Source organism: Phascolarctos cinereus, unplaced genomic scaffold (assembly GCF_003287225.1).
Source record: "Phascolarctos cinereus isolate Bilbo 61053 unplaced genomic scaffold, phaCin_HiC Scaffold_9;HRSCAF=440, whole genome shotgun sequence".
NCBI classification, from domain to species: Eukaryota; Metazoa; Chordata; class Mammalia; order Diprotodontia; family Phascolarctidae; genus Phascolarctos; species Phascolarctos cinereus.
In genome coordinates this window covers 83,859,372-83,875,870 of record NW_027556402.1, presented here as the reverse complement: position 1 = coordinate 83,875,870, position 16,499 = coordinate 83,859,372, and positions in this window count along the sequence as shown.

Sequence of the window (16,499 nt, the reverse complement as noted above, 5' to 3'; positions counted from 1 at the left end):
TGTCCCCAGGTGAAGGAGAAAATATTACAAGCAGCCAGAAAGAAACAATTCAAGTATTGTGGAAACACAATCAGGATAACACAAGATTTAGCACCTTCTATATTAAGGGACCAGAGGGCTTGGAATATAATATTCCAGAGATCAAAGGAGATAGGATTATAACCAAGAATTACCTACCCAGCAGAACTGAGTATAATCCTTCAGGGGAAAAATGGTCATTCAGTGAAATAGAGGACTTTCAAGCATTCTTGATGAAAAGACTAGAGCTGAATAAAAAATTTGACTTTCAAATACAAGACTCAAAAAAACCATGAAGAGATAAAAAGGAAAGAGAAATCATAAGTGACTTGTTAAAATTAAACTGTTTACATTCCTGCATGGAAAGATGATATTTGTAACTTATGAGATCTTGTCAGTATTAGGGTAGCTGGAGGGAAAAAATATGTGTGTGTAGATAGATAGATAGATAGATAGATAGATAGATAGATAGATGGCACAGGGTGAGTTGAAGATGAAGGGGTGATATCTAGAGAATAAATTTAAGGGGTGAAAGAGGATTATACTGGGAAAAAGAGAGAAAGAGAGAGGTAGAATGAGGTTAATTATCTCACATAAAACAGACAAGAAAAGGCTTTTACAGTGGAGGGGAAATGGAAGGTAAGAGGGAATGAATGAATCTTATTCTCATAGGATTTGGCTTAAGGAGGGAATAACATACACAATGGGGTATGGAAATCTATCTTACCCTACAGGAAAATAGGAGGGAATGGTATAAGAGAGCAGGGATATGATAGAGCGGAGTGCAGTTTGGTGGAGGAGGTAATCAGAAGCAAACCCTTCTGAGGATGGGCAGGATCAAAAGAGAGAACAGAATAAATGGAGGGGGCAGGATAGGCTGAAGGGAAATACAATTAGTTTTTCACAACATGACTATTATGGAAGTGTTTTGCATGACTACGCATGTATAACCTGTATTAAGTTGCTTGCCTTTTCAATGAGGGTGAGTGGGGAGAGAGGAAAGAGAAAATTTGGAACCCAAAGTTTTAAAAATAAATGTTAAAAATTGTTTTCACATGCAACTGGGAAATAAGATATACAGGCAGTGGGGTATAAAAATCTATCCTTCCCTATAGAAAAAAAAAAGAAGGGGAAGGGGAAAGAGAAGGGGTGGGGGGAGATAGAAGGGAAGGTAGATTAGGGGAAGGGCTATTCAGAATGCATGTTAGGGTGGGGGGAGAGATGAGATGGGTAGAAAATTTGGAACTCAAGAACTTGTGGAAGTGAATGTTGAAAACTAAAAATAAATAAATTGATAAAATCTGAAAAAATAAAAGATGTCTAGGCTCTTTTTCTTATCATGCATTTCAGGTAGTCCAAAAAGTTTTAAATTGCCTCTCCTTGATCTGTTTTCTAGGTCAATTGTTTTTACAGTGAGATATTTCATATTGTCTTCTACTTTTTCATTATTTTGATTTTTTGTTATTGTTTCTTGATTTCTCATAAAGTCTTTAGCTTTCATTTATTACCTTCTAACTTTCAAGGAATTATATACTTCATTGAGCTTTTGGACTTCCTTTTCCATTTGGCATATTCTACTTTTTAAGGCAGTCTTCTTGCCTTAAGGCATTGGTTTTTTGACCTCTTTTACCATCTGCCATAGTCTGTTTATAAGGTGTTATTTTCTTCAATATTTTTTTTGTGTCTCCTTTACCAAGCTGTTGACTTGATTTTCATGGTTTTCTTGCATCGCTCTAATTTATACTTTTCCTCTACCTCTCTTATTTGATTTCCAAAATCCTTTTTGGGTTCTTCCATGGCCTATGACCAATTTACACTTCTCTTGGCTTTGGATTTAGGAGCTTTGACTTTGTTGCCTTCCCCTGAGTGTGTGTTTTGATCTTCCTTGCCATCATATTAACTTTCTATAATTAGAGTTTCTTTTTTCCTGTTGTTTGCTCATTACCCCTGCCTGTTACTTGATTTTTGACTCTTTGTTAGAGTAGATCTCTGCTTCCTGAGTAGAGGGAGTATTGTCCCTAACTTCAGGGGTTTTGTGCAGCTTTTTTTCAGACCTGCATGTTTTCAGTTCTTCCAAGGTGGTATGATCAAAGGAGAGGTGTTTATTACTCTTGTGGCCTGTGCTCTGGTCTGTGAGTGACTACAAGCACTGTTTTCTACCCTAGAACTAACTGTGAGGTTGGTTCCCCATTCCATAGTGGCTACAAGTTTTGCTGTATTAGTAAAAAATAGCTATACTCCTACTCACCTTGGTACTGCCACCCAGAACTGTCACCTGGATCTGAATATTGGCAAAGCAACAGAGTCTTGCCTCAATGCTAGCAGAAATACCCCTATAATTTTCTTCTGACCCATGGTTCCATCCCCTTATTCTCTGTTGGCTGAGAGTTCTGGAAGCAGCCACTGCCACTGCCACTGCTGATTTAGTCACTCCCAATGCCTGCTCCTGGTTTGCTGTAGCCTGGGCTGTGTTGGCACAGCTGGTACTGGACTGTACTCCTGTCTCCCTCTGGTGCCACTGTCCTTTTCTGCTGGCCTTCCAAATTGTCTTAGGCTGGAAATTTGTTTCACTCCATCTTTTTGTGAGTTCTTCTGCTCTAGAATTTTAAAGTCATTTTTAAGGTATTGGTAGGGGAGGTTGGGGAGAGAAAAGGCAAGTCCCTGCCTTACCCCTCTATCTTGATTTCACCTTCCCAAATTAGAACAGTTTTGAGATAATTCCCATAGAGCTTTGCCCATCTTATAGGCAGGATGGAAGAAAACTCCTAGGAAATACGTGCATTCAAAGTTTATGCAGGTATTGCTGGGTGAGGAAGGCATGAAGAGGAGGGAGGAGCCTCAAGATATCATTATTATGAAGAACTCAAGATGTCAGCTATGTAGTGGGGAGACAGGTGGAGAGGAGTGAGTTTTTATTCCCTCTGAACATTTACAAATTCCAGATTGAAACTTGTTGCTTAAGACTCCACCATGATCCAGAAGTGAATTCTTGAATGTGAGGTCACCCTGTATATGCCTTTTAATAATAAATCTATTTTATGTTTTAACGCTTATTGCAAACCTGCTTGCAGGGGAACTGAAAACTGAGCTATATGGGAACTAAATTCAGATATTTGTAAGGACTAAATCTGTAGAATTCTGCATCACAAAAATTTTAGGGACCTCATAGATTATCTAATAGTTGGTATGGGCTAACCTCAGGATCTTTGTAGACTTGTGTGTCTACACCTGGGCTGGCAGTCATGCTAAGTTGTCTGTAAGTATGTTCAAGTTCTATGGGTTAAATCTATAACCCTAGGGAATATCTATAGTAGTTGTGTGTGTGAAAGGAGCTGTTATATAATAATATATACAGTTTCATCACTGGATGTACGATTTTCAGCACCTCTCTCTGAATGAGAAAGTCTTTGTACAACTGGCAAACAGACTCTTTTTTCAGTTCTTTTTTTATTTAATTAATTTATTTTTAGTTTTCAACTTTCACTTCCACAAACTTTTGAATTTTAAATGTTTTCCCCCTCCTTCTTTACTTCCCTCCCAAGACAGTGTGCAATCTGATATAAGCTCTACATATCCATTCCTATTAAACATATTTTTACATTACTCATGTTGTAAAGAAGAATTACAAGCAAAAGGAGGAACCAAGAAAGAAGAAACAAAACAGAAGGAAAAAAAAGAGCAAATAGTATACTTTGATCTGCATTCAGAATCCATAGTTCTTTCTCTGTATGTGCATAGCATTTTCCATTATGAGACTTTTGGGAATGTCTTAGATCCTTCCATTGCTAAGAAGAGTTAAGTCTATCAAAGTTAGTCATTGCATAATATGGCTGTTACTGTGTACAATGTAGCCCTGGTTCTGCTCACTTCACTCAGCATCAATCTACACAAGTTTTTTCCAGATATTTCTGAAGTCTGCTTGCTCATCATTTCTCAGAGCACAATAGTATTCCATTACATTCCTATACCACAACTTGTTCAGCCATTCCCCAATTGATGGCCATCCCCTCAATTTCCAATTCTTTACCACCACAAAAATAACCACTATAAACATTTTTGTATATGGGTGTGCAGAGTTTTATTTGGTTCCAAATTGCTCTCCAAAATGGTTGAATCAGTTCAAAACTCCACCAACAATGCACTAATGTTTCAATTTTCCTATGTCTTCTCCAACACTTATCATTTTCCTGTTTTGTCATTTTGGCCAATCTGATAGGTGTGATGTAGTACCTCAGAGTTGTTTTCATATGCATTTCTCTAATCAGTAATGTTTACAGCATTTTTTTCATATGACTATAGATAAATTTAATTTCTTCATCTGAAAACTGCCTGTTCATATTCTTTGACCATTTGTCAATTGGGGAATGACCTGTATTTTTTAAATTTGACTGAGTTCTCTATATATTTTAGAAATGAGATCTTTATCAGAGACATTGATTGTAAAAATTCTTTCCCAGTTTTCTGCTTCCCTCCTAATCTTGGTTGCACTAGCTTTGTGCAAAAACTTTTCAATTTAATATAATCAAAATCATCCATTTTGCATTTCATAGTGTTCTCCATCTCTTGTTTGGTCATAAATTCTTCTGTTCTTCATAATTCTGACAGGTAAACTATTCCTTGCTCTCTCAGTTTGCTTATAGTATCAGCCTTTATATCTAAAATGTGTACCCATTTTGACTTCATTTTGGTATATGGTGTGAGATTTGGGTCTATGCTAGTTTGTGTCATACTCTTTTCCAGTTTCCCCAGCAGGTTTTTTTTTTTTTGTCAAAGAGTGAGTTCTTATCCCAGAAGTTGGAGTCTTTTGGTTTATCAAACAGTAGATTACTATAGTCACTGACGACAGTGTCTTGCATACTTAATCTTTTCCACTGATCCTTCACCCGATTTCTTAACCAGTACCAAGTAGTTTTAATGATTGCTGCTTCATAATACAATTTAAGATCTGGAATGGCGAGGCCACCTTGCCCAGCATTTCTTTTCATTAGTTCCCTTGATATTCTGGACCTTTTGTTCTTCCAAATGCATCTTGTTATTTTTTTCTAGCTCAATAAAACAGCTTTTTTGGTAGTTTGATAGGTATGGCACTGAATAAGTAAATTAATTTGAGTAGAATTGTCATTTTTAGTATATTAGATCGGCCTACCCATGAGCAACTGATGTTTTTCCAATTATTTAGATCTGACTTTATTTGTGTAAAAAGTGTTTTTTAATTGTGTTCATAGAGTTCCTGGTTTGTTTTGGTAGGCAGGCTCCAAAATATTTTATAATGTCTACAGTAACTTTAAATGGGATTTCTCTTTCCATTTCTTGCTGCTGGGCTTTGTTGGTAATACATAGAAAAATGCCGATGATTTATATGGTTTATTTTATATCCTGCAACTTTGCTAAAGTCATTTATTATTTCAAGTAGTTTTTTACTTTATTCTCTAGGATTCTCTAAGTGTATCATCATATCATCTGCAAAGAGTTGCAGCTTTGTTTTTTCTTTGCCTATTCTAATACCTTCAATTTCTTTTTCTTCTCTTGTTAAAGCTAACTTTTCTAGTACTATATTGAATAACAGTGGTGATAATGATCATCCTTGTTTCACCCTGATTTTATTGGAAATGCTTCTAGTTTATCCCAACTACATATAATGCTGACTGAAGGTTGTAGGTAGATGTTACTTATCATTTTAAGGAAGACAATTTATTCCTGTGCTTGCTAGTGTTTTTTAATAGGAATGGGTGTTGCATTTTGTCAAAAGCTTTTTCTCCATCTATTGAGATAATCATGTGGTTTCTGTTAGTTTTGCTGTTGATATGATCAACTATGGTGATAGTTTTCTTAATATTGAACCAGCTCTGCCTTCCTGGTGTAAATCCTACCTGGTTGTAGTGTATTATTCTCATGATAAGTTGCTGTAATGTTTTTGCTAATATTTTATTTAAAAATTTTGCATCTATATTCATTAGGGAAATGGTGTATAATTTTCTTTCTCTGCTTTGACTTTTCCTGGTTTAGGTATCAGCATCATACTTGTATTATTAAAATAATTTGGTAAGATTCCTTCTTCACTTATTTTCCCCAATAGCCTATATAGTATTTGAATTAATTGTTTTTTTAAATGTTTGATAAATTATCTTGTAAATGCATCTGTCCCTGGAGATTTTTTCTTAGGGAGTTCATTAATGGCTTGCAAATTGGCTCTTATTTTGGCCTTTTCCTAGGTTGGCATCCATCAGCTCTCTCTACTTGCTCATTGGAAAATCTATGGACAATAGGAGTTTGCTCTGAATAGTCCTGATAAAGTCTGGTCCACTCTCTGAGGCTATTTTATAAACAAACAAATTGCCTAGTTTTTCAATTGCTTTGATGGGTTAGCTTTCCAACAATCAACCTACTTGGATGCCCCTGAATGCTGAAAGCACTCTTTTCCTTGTCTTCCCTAGACATAGGAATCCGATATTATCTGCTACAGAAGTCCAAGACTAAAAACCACTGGCTACCTATCTGACAATCCATGGCACATACCTGTGGCATAGTGTACTTAGGTCTACTTTAGTGTTTTTGTTAAACGTTTGGTAATCAACACACATCTGTATCTTTCCATTTTTCTAAGGCCTTATCACTACGGGTGCTTCATAGAAGCTGCTGGATTCTATGATGATGTCATTAACTAGCATTTGTTTGAGATGGTTTCTGAAATTCTTCATCATAGAGGAATCTGCCTAGATCTTTCTCTGTATGGTTTGGTAATTAGCAAACTGGATTCTGTGAGCTATACGTTGAGCACACCCCACATCCCACTCTTGCAATAAGAACACAAATGTCCTCTTGCTGAGTTCCAGCCTCAAATTATCCTTCTACTCTTGTAGTACTGGGGAGTTGGCAAAGTCATATATCTCAGAATCCAGCACAGAGAGTGAACAGTTGGGACTTCTGTGGTATTCACTGGAATCTCTTTCCTCTATCTTCTTGTTAGCTTCTGCACAATCTGCATAGATGATCAAAGTGTACAGATATTGGATCCCAACTTGTTGCTTTTAGGATCCTGCCAAAGAGAATCTCCCTGAAGTTGGGAATAGGGAAATAATGGAGACTGCCTGCCCCATTTTGTCTTTCCAGTGACTTTTCCTTCCACAACCTGAAATGGCAGTGGCCTCTTCCATCTTCTTTCTTGAAGATAGAAGTCAATTTGCTGCACTTGAAGACTTGACTTTGAGTCCCAAAGGAGTACCCTGCTTAAAGAGTCTCCAAAGGAAGACTGGCTAGCACTCTATTTAGGGTACCACATAACCTGTCCTTGTATTGCCTTTACTCTTTTCTGTTATACAAAATCGAAGTTTGGACTTTGAGGAGATGGTTACTCTTTTTGTTGTTGTTATGGTTACTATATTGTAGCTTTCTTACTTTTCTACTTGTGTGTGCCTAGCCAAGTCATGTCCCCTCCCTGGCCTTAGGTTCATTATGTAGAAAATGAGAGGGTTGGACTAGATGATACCTAAGTTTATTTTTTGCCCTAAGTTCTGTGATCTCAAACCCACATTTTAAACTCAGCACTTTGTTGTACAAGTGTTCCATATACCTTATTTTTTCCAGTGTTGTTTCCAATTTGCTCCTTCTAAGAAATCTGTGGCAGAGCTGGCCATATTTAATAGAATCATATTTCATTGTGCTCTTGAAAGGAGACTCATAGGGATTGTCCACCTGCAAGTGACTCTTTGGAGTGCCTTCTCTATATTAAGAAGTAAGGGTGGCACAAAAGAATAAATAAAGCCAAAGAAATGAACCTATGGGGGAGCAGAAAATGATTTTTCCTTTGTACCTTTTCATACACAACTGCAATGACTTTCTTCACAGTGGTGTTATGAGGATTGATTATCAGGTTATTATGAAGTTTCAAAAAATCCACAGTAAAGGTCACTAGTTGAAATTTTCTGATATAAATTAGATGCTTTTAAAAGAAACTAAAAGAAATGATCTACTCTGTTGCTTGTAATAGAATTTAGCAGCAAAGAACGAGCTAGAGTTCAGTGAGGTTTTGCTGGGCTTGGATTTTTGTTTTGATAAATTCTATCATTAAAGCTTTAAGAAAAAGAAAAAAACTCAAATAGCATAATAATAACAATAATAATAGTTGACATATAAAACCTTTTATAATTTCTAAAAACTTTGTATGTGTTATCTCATTTTTTCCTTACTACTACTCTAAGAAGCAGATGTTTTAAAATATGTTTTCTAGATGAGGAAATGGAATCAATTACAATTTAAGTCACTTTCCCAAGGTCACACAACTAGTAAGTCGCAAGGCTATAATTTAAATCTAATCTTCTAAGAGTTTTAAATACAGAGGCAAAAGTGTATTAAAACAACAACCACTGCAATTTAAAAAAACGCTAAAGGAAGAGTCATAACAAGAGATACTATTAATGCAGTGAATTAACCATTTGGCTAAGGATCAGAGACTCTTGTAACCTGAGTTTTAATCAAAATGGTGATAATTTTGCAAGGGAAAGTACTTTGCTTGGCAGATTCATAGAATCATAGACAGAGCTCTAAGGAATCTTAGAAATCACCTAGGATAACTTTATTTTTTTTGAAGCTTATATGTTTTATTTTTACATCACATTCATTTCTGAAAATCCTCCCTTCACTAAAGTATCCCTCCTTTTCCCCATTAATACCGAGATCTGTTTTTTTTCAAAAATAGCCTAGTAGTCAACTAACCTCTATGTTGTATTCCATATTCCTGTTCTCCAAGATCTGCAGTGAAAGGAGGCAGGTGCATTCTCTTAACTCTTTCTAGATCCAAGTTTGGTTATTACAGTCACTCCACAGCACTCAGTTTGTTTTATTTTTCTTTCCAATTACACTTTTATATTTTCCCCTATTTTTTTTCTTTACTCTCCATTATTTTATATAGGTCTCTTTATCTTTCTCTGATTTCTTAGTAATAGCCATATTTTTATGGCATAATAATATTCCACATTTTGTCTAACCATTTCTCAATCAATTTCTCAGTGCTTATTTTCTTTACAGTTTTTTGCTATCAAAGAATACTGCTTTGAATGCTTTGTTATATTTGTAAGTTTTCTTTCAGTCTTCATTCTCCTTGGGTTTTATGCCTAGCAGTGGAATCTCTAGATCAAAAAATATAGAAACTTCAAGTTATTTTTTAATAATTATAAATTGATTCCCAGAAATAATTCCCTCACTTTATAAAAGAAGAAACTGAGGCCAAGAAAGATGAAGTGACTTGCTTAAGATTACACTCTGCTAACTATTATCCTATGTATTTTCTACTTTTCATAGTCAAATTCCTGGAAAAGATTGTCTACAATATGTGCCCCTACTTTCTCTTCTCTCACGCACTTCTTAAACTCTTACTATCCAGCTTCTGACCTTGTCATTCCCTGAAACTGCTCTCTGAAAGGGTGCCAATGATCTCTTAATTGCCAAATCCAATAATCCTTTTCTCAATTTTCATTCTCTATGGCCTCTCTATAGCCTTTGACTCCATAACCCTCTCCTCCTTGATATTCTTTTCTGTCTAGATTTTCTGGACACTACTCTATCCTAGTTCTCCTTTTCTGTATCAGACTATTCCTTTGATGGATTCTTAACTAGATCATGCCTTCTAAAATATAGGTATACTACAGGGTTCTATCCTAGGCTTTTTTCTCTTTTCTCTCTATGATAATTACTTTGGGACCTCATCAGCTCCCATGTATTTCATTACTATGTCTTCGTTGATGATTCTGAATTCTACCTATTCTGCTCTAACCTTTCTGATCTCTAACTGCCTTTTTGACATCTCAAACTAGATGTCTAGTAGACATCATAAACTCTATGTTTAAATCTGAACAAATTATCTTTCTCCCTAGAATCTTCCTCTCCTCCTAACTTCCCTATTTTGTAAGATAAAAACACTATCCACTCAGTCCCTCGGGTTCACAACCTAGATGTTATCTTTTATTCTTCATGATTTCTCCCCACCTCCTATCCAATCTATAGCCAAGGCCTATCAGTTTCACCTTTGCAACATCTCTTGAATATGTGTCTCTTTCTATCCTCTGATATTGCCACTACCCTGGGACAGAGCTTCATCACCTCATGCTAGCATTATTGCAATAATCTGCTTATGGCTATGTTTGCTTCAAGTCTCTCCCCACTTCAATTCATCTTATATTTAGATATCAAAGTAATTTACCTAAAGTTATGATCCAATGATGTCACCCTCATCCCTACCCCAATTCAATAAATTCCAGTAGTTACCTATCACCTCCAGGATCAAGTACAAAATCCTCTGGTGTTCAAAGCCTTCATAACTTACCACCTCTCCTCTTACTTTTCCAGTTTTCTTATACTTTACACTCTGCCATATACTCTTCAATCCAGTCACACTGACCCCTTTGCTATTCTACAAAAAGGTACTCCATATCTGGACTCCAGATATTTTCTCTGGCTCTCCCCATTCCTGGAATGCTCTCCTTCTTCATCTCCTCTGAGCTTTCCTGGCCACCTTCAAGTCCCAACTAAAATTCCACCTTCTACAGGAAGTCTTACCCAACTCTTCTTGATTCTAGTGCCTTCCCTCCATTATTTCCTACTTATCCTGTTTAATAATTTCCATACATATTTGTTTGCTTGTTGTCTTCCCTTTTAGATGACTATTTCCTTAAGAGCAGGGACTATCTTCTGTCTCTTCTTGCATCCACAGTGTTTAGCACAGTGCCAAGTATCTCATATAATGGTTTTAATTATTGTCTTTGGGTTTACAGTGAAACCAACTTTACTGAGGCAGCTGGCAATACAATGGTTAGAGCACCTGTCTTGGAGTCAGAAACACCTGAATTCAAGTCTGTCTCAGACATACATGCTCTATGCAACCCTCATTGTCACTTAACTGCTATTTGTCTCAGTTCCTTCAATTGTAAAATGAAAATAAGAATAAAATGACATAATATTAATAAAAAACACTTAGCACAGTGTCTGGAACAAAGTAGATGTTATAAAAAATACTTTTTCACTTCCTCTAAATTCTTTAATTTCCTTTTCCAAAGAGAACCTGTGACCAATCTTTCCTTCAGTTCTAACTTCTTTATTTTTTCCTATTTTAATTTATAGTGATTCTTAATATTGATTCTTCTATTAGGATATCAACTCTTTTGGCAGTAGTCAAGCCTCTAACATTTAAATGGTAAATCCATCAACCAACAAATATTTATTACATTCCTCCTAAGACCCAGGCCCTGTATTAAGCACTGGAGGGAAAAGACTAAAATGAAATAATCTCTGCCTTAAAGGATCAACATTCTAGTGAGGGAAACATGTTCATAAATACATCTATTTTATCAATAGTCAATTAATAGTCGCTCAAACAAGCATTTAGATGTTTATTATGTGTCAGGCTCTATACTAAGGACTAGTTATACAAAGAAATGCAAAAACAGAGTGTCTGCCTTTCAGAAACTTATATTATAGTGGAAGAGACAACACCAAAAAAGTGTGGATATACAAGATAAATACAGTGTAAATCAGAGGTAATCTCAGAGGGGAGGCTTTAATAGTTGCTGAGATTGGGTGTGGGAAGAAAGCTGAGGTGGGATTTGAGCTAAGTATGCAGAGAAGCAAAGGAATCCAGGAGACAGAGGTCAGAAGGGAGCACATTGTAGACACAGGACATAGTCGAATAGGGAGTAAAGAGGTAGAGTGTTGTGCATGAGAAAGAGCAAGAAGGCTCTTATCCCAAGGGTACCTTAGAGTACATGCAGAGAGATGAAGTGTAAGAAAATTGCAAGGTTAAGATGGGACTATGTTTAGAAGCTGTGCGTTATATATGTGTGTATATATACATATGCATATATGTCCGTACATGAATACACATGTGATTTTGATATGTATGTGTTATATATGTATATTTATATGTGTATATGGGTATGCATATATGTATGCATATACATGCATACATATGTTGCAAAGTAGTTTGAGACAGGACAGCTCTAGAAGTTAGGAGATTAAGAAAAGCTTTGTGCAGAAGAGGGTCCTTGAACTGACTACTGAAGGAAACCAGAGATTCCCAAGAGGTAGAGGCATGGAGGGATTTCCTTATAGGTATGGTGGACAGCGAGTGCAAAAGCATGAAGAATGGATGTGGAGAGGTATATATATATGAAGAAAAACAAGCGGTCCAACATAATTGGGACATTGAGTGGGTGGAAGGAAGTAATATATAAGAAGACTGGAAAGATAGCAAGGATCAGGTTATGAAAGGCTTTAAAAGACAAAGTATGTTATATGCAATCCTTGAGGTGATAGAGGTAATAAAGAACTCCTGGAGTTTAATGAGAAGAAAAAAGAGAATGTGAGAAGTCACATTGTATTTGTAGAATTTATGAACCAACTTCCCTTTCAGCCTCTTTCACTTTCAGTGAAAGTCACTTTTCAGTGAGAGAAGTCACTTTCAGCCTCCAGAAGGAAAAAAAAAAGCAAAATACAAAAACAACTTTAGGGTTAGATCAAGGAAAGATTTCAATTATCTCAGGGGGAGACTGGTGGGATTAATAAATGGCTGAAACATGCAAATTGGAATGTGGCTGGTACCAGATGCTGACTTTGAGGGAGTTTGATTTTTTTTCAAAGAATCTAAAGAAGTACAGTATAGTATATGAGTTTCTTTAAAAAAAAAAAAACACACACAAAATGCCATGAATGCTAGTATACTCAGCAATAAGTCTCCTAGAAAGCTAACCTACGGTAGGTAGTAGGATAGTTACAAAGGAAAAATTGCCCAGGATACTGTACTTCATCAATGATATATGCTTCAGAGAATAGCTCAAGTAATTAAGTTCTTAAATTCAGTGCCAAAACACTGTGATAATTGTCAGAATTAACTAGAAAGCTAATGAGAAAGGAACTGAAAATAATTGTAATTCTAGCAAAAGGACAATGGAACATTAAATGGTAGTGTATTTTGAATTACACAATTCATCACATAATTTTTATTTTCCTTTTAGCTTGTTTCAATTGTAATGTCTTTGCAACTGAAAAAGGCCAGCCTAAGATTGAATCATAATATAGATCTGCACAGATAGTAATTAACTGGATGACATTTCCTCTTTTTAATGCTTTTGATTCAGCATTTAATAGTTTTTTGAGTAATAATTAAACATGAACAGTAGGAGCTTTGCTGTCACTGGGAGAAATCAGCTATATAAATATAAATTATCAATTACTATATACAAAAATAAGTTATTTCAGTATCTATGTATTATATAGACAAAATGACATATCGTTGACATATTACTTTAAACTAGCATTAATAATCTTCTACTAATGTTGCCTGACTCTCCAAAGAACTGATATTGAAAAATTCTCCTAAGTTTAATGGAGAGAAGAAGTTGGCAATGTAAGCATGATCTTCAACTCTTTATTGTCAAACATCCCCCAAATCCACATCAGTTTCTCTCTGTCTGTTCACAATACCACCACTATGTCCAAGACCTCACTCCTTCTCACTTGGTTTATTATAATCACCACCAAATTAGTCTCCTTGCCTACAGGTTTTCTTCTCTTCTTTAATATTCTTTCCACATAGACACCAAATCGATATTCCTAAAGCATAAGTCTGATCATGCCATTCTCCTGCTCAAGGAACTTAAGTGACTTTTCCTTATTTCTGAGATAAAATACAGAGTCCTCTGCAGAAAAGCTTCAACCTACCTTTTCAGGACATCAACACAATATTCCTCCTAACTCATCTAAATGTCAGTCAAAATTAGACTATCTGAAAGCAATATTTAAAAAAAGAATATTGATATAATAGCATAAGAAATATTTAAAGAAAGTTGTCCTGACGCATTAAAACAAGAGGGAATGTAGAAATATGAAAGAAGTCCACTGATCACCACCTGAAAGAGAGCCTATGAGGAAAACCCACAGGAATATCATAGTCACCTTTCAAAACTCCCAGCTCGAGGATAAACTATTATAAGCAAGAAGTAAAAAAAAAATTAAATATGGGAATGCCATTATTAGAGTCACACAAGACCTAGCAGTAGTAACACTAAAAGAACAGAAGTCTTGAAACACTATGTGTCAGAGAGCAAAAGAAGTGGGGTTCTGGCTGAAAATATTTTACCCAGCAAAGTTACGCATAAAACTGAATGGAAAAAAAGGACATTGAATGAATTGTCAGATATTCAGGACTTTGAAAAACAAAAACAAAAACTGAACTTAATAGAAGATTTGACATACAAGAGCCAAGAGAAATATAAGATACATACCAAAGACTAATTACAAGGGATTCAATAAGGACAGACTATTTACCTTTTATGTATAGAAAATGTAGAACTTATGTCTAAGATTGTTATTAGTAATTGGGTAGTTTATAAGAAAGATTTGGGTAGTCATGAGTATATATGTGACTTTAAAAAGTAAAACTGTTTAAGAACAGCTAAAATGAGTAATTATCTTATATAAATGAGGGATGAGAGGAAGAACTAAGACAGAGAAATTAGATGGGGGAGTAGGGTTGCTATTCTGGAACCTACTTTCATTGGGAATGGGTTCAAGAGGGAACAGTACATACATATATTTAGAAGCATATAAAAGTCTTCCAAATTCAGAAAGAAATAAAACCTTAAGGGAACAGGGATGAGGGAGAGGATAACAGAGGAATCTCTAGAGGGGAAGGTGAGGGAATAAAGTAGGGGGAGATATAGAAGGGTGTTTAGATTTGTGGGAATGGGAGGATAGGTGAGGGATCCTTGGAAGGGTGGTAGATTAAGCAATAGGAGGGCAAGGTAGTGGGTGTGAGTTAAATAGAGGAGTCAGGAGAGATTGGAAATAAGAGACATATACAAACGTAAAACAAAGAACAGTAGTAGAATTTGTTAGGGAAAGTACATTTATATATGTGTGTATTTGTGTATGTATGTGTGTATATATATGTGTACGTGTATGTATATGTCTCTATATCTAAATATATCCATGCTTAATTGTAGTTTTCAAGGGAAGGGTGGAGGAAGGAGATAAAGAATAAAGTAAAAAGTGCACAGCAGAGAAGAGAAAACTTACAAGGAAGCAAAGAAAATATAATAGCTCTCAACACAACATGTAGTATTTATTACACAGGCTTTCTTGAAGTGGAAATTTATTGCTATACATTTTGAATCCTCTCTTACATTCTGCTGCAAACATAACATGTTTCTTTTTCTTTTTTTATTGTGTATTTAAGTTTTAGAAAAATAAAATTTAATAAAAAAAAAGATGTTTTATCTTTCATATCTATTCCATTACTTTTGTGTTAGGAGGTGAACAACATTCTAAATCAACTGTCTGGAATCATGTATGATTATTATTTTTAACAAAGATCTTAAGCCTTTCAAAAAAAAATTTTTTAATGGTATCACACTACAAATTATTTTAGTTCTACACACTTCACTCTGGAGCATTTCCAGGTAAGGTTCATGTGAAGCCTCCTCCCCCTAGTATTTCCTCATTTTATAAACTTCTTTTGTCCCTAATCCTATTATGTGAGATAAGTACTTTGCCATTATTCCTCCAGTACATCCCTGGGTCATTCTAGAGCAAAGAGGGAACTAAAAAGTTATCTGGTTTAATCTCCTTATTTTTCCAATGGGGAAACTAAGTCCAAAGGAATTTAAGTGACTTGTCTCAAGGTCTTTCTGAAGAACTTTGGAATCAATTGTGAGACATTAGAGACACTGGCACAGGACCACTCAGCATGACAGGCTCACATGAAAGAAAATTCTGTTTTCTATGAGTAAAGCGGAATTGCTGTAGCTCAAAAGAAATGTGAGATATGCAAATTTAGAGATATTCCCAGTCCAAAATTTCATATTCATTATTTGTTCCCAATCTCTGCTGTAGCCTTCCAAGTTTGTATTGGTCTGATTAGCCACAGTTGGACACACTGACCCTGACACAGTGATGTATACAATTCTGCCCATCCATCTCTGATGAAAGTCCTCTAAATGTCTGAACGTGACAGAAGCAAATAATTACTGTCAGACCTTCAAAAACATTATCCAGATTCAAACCAGAGAACCAAGAAAGTAAAAGTACAGGATAGTCATAAGATTATAGATTTGTAATGGAAAGATGTCTTCAAGTTCATTTAATAGATTAACACTCTCACCTTGTAGATAAGGGAATTGAGGCCTAGAGAATGTAAATGATTTTGCAGGATCACACAAGTGGCAAGTACTATAGCCAAGGATTCAAACCTAGGTGCTTTGACTCCATTTCCAAGACTCTTCCCCCATATGGAAAGGGCGAATTTCATCAGGAAGAATTCAGTATTTAGCAAAATTTATCTTAAACATTGGATATTTTCTCATTTCTGGGATAGCTTCTCTAAGTTCCCCCCTACCAAATTATATCTACTAACTTTAATGAAAGCTTCCTGAATAATTCTTTCAAATATATTTAAGGGAATTAGATCTTTCTCTAGTTATTCTGATTGGCATTCA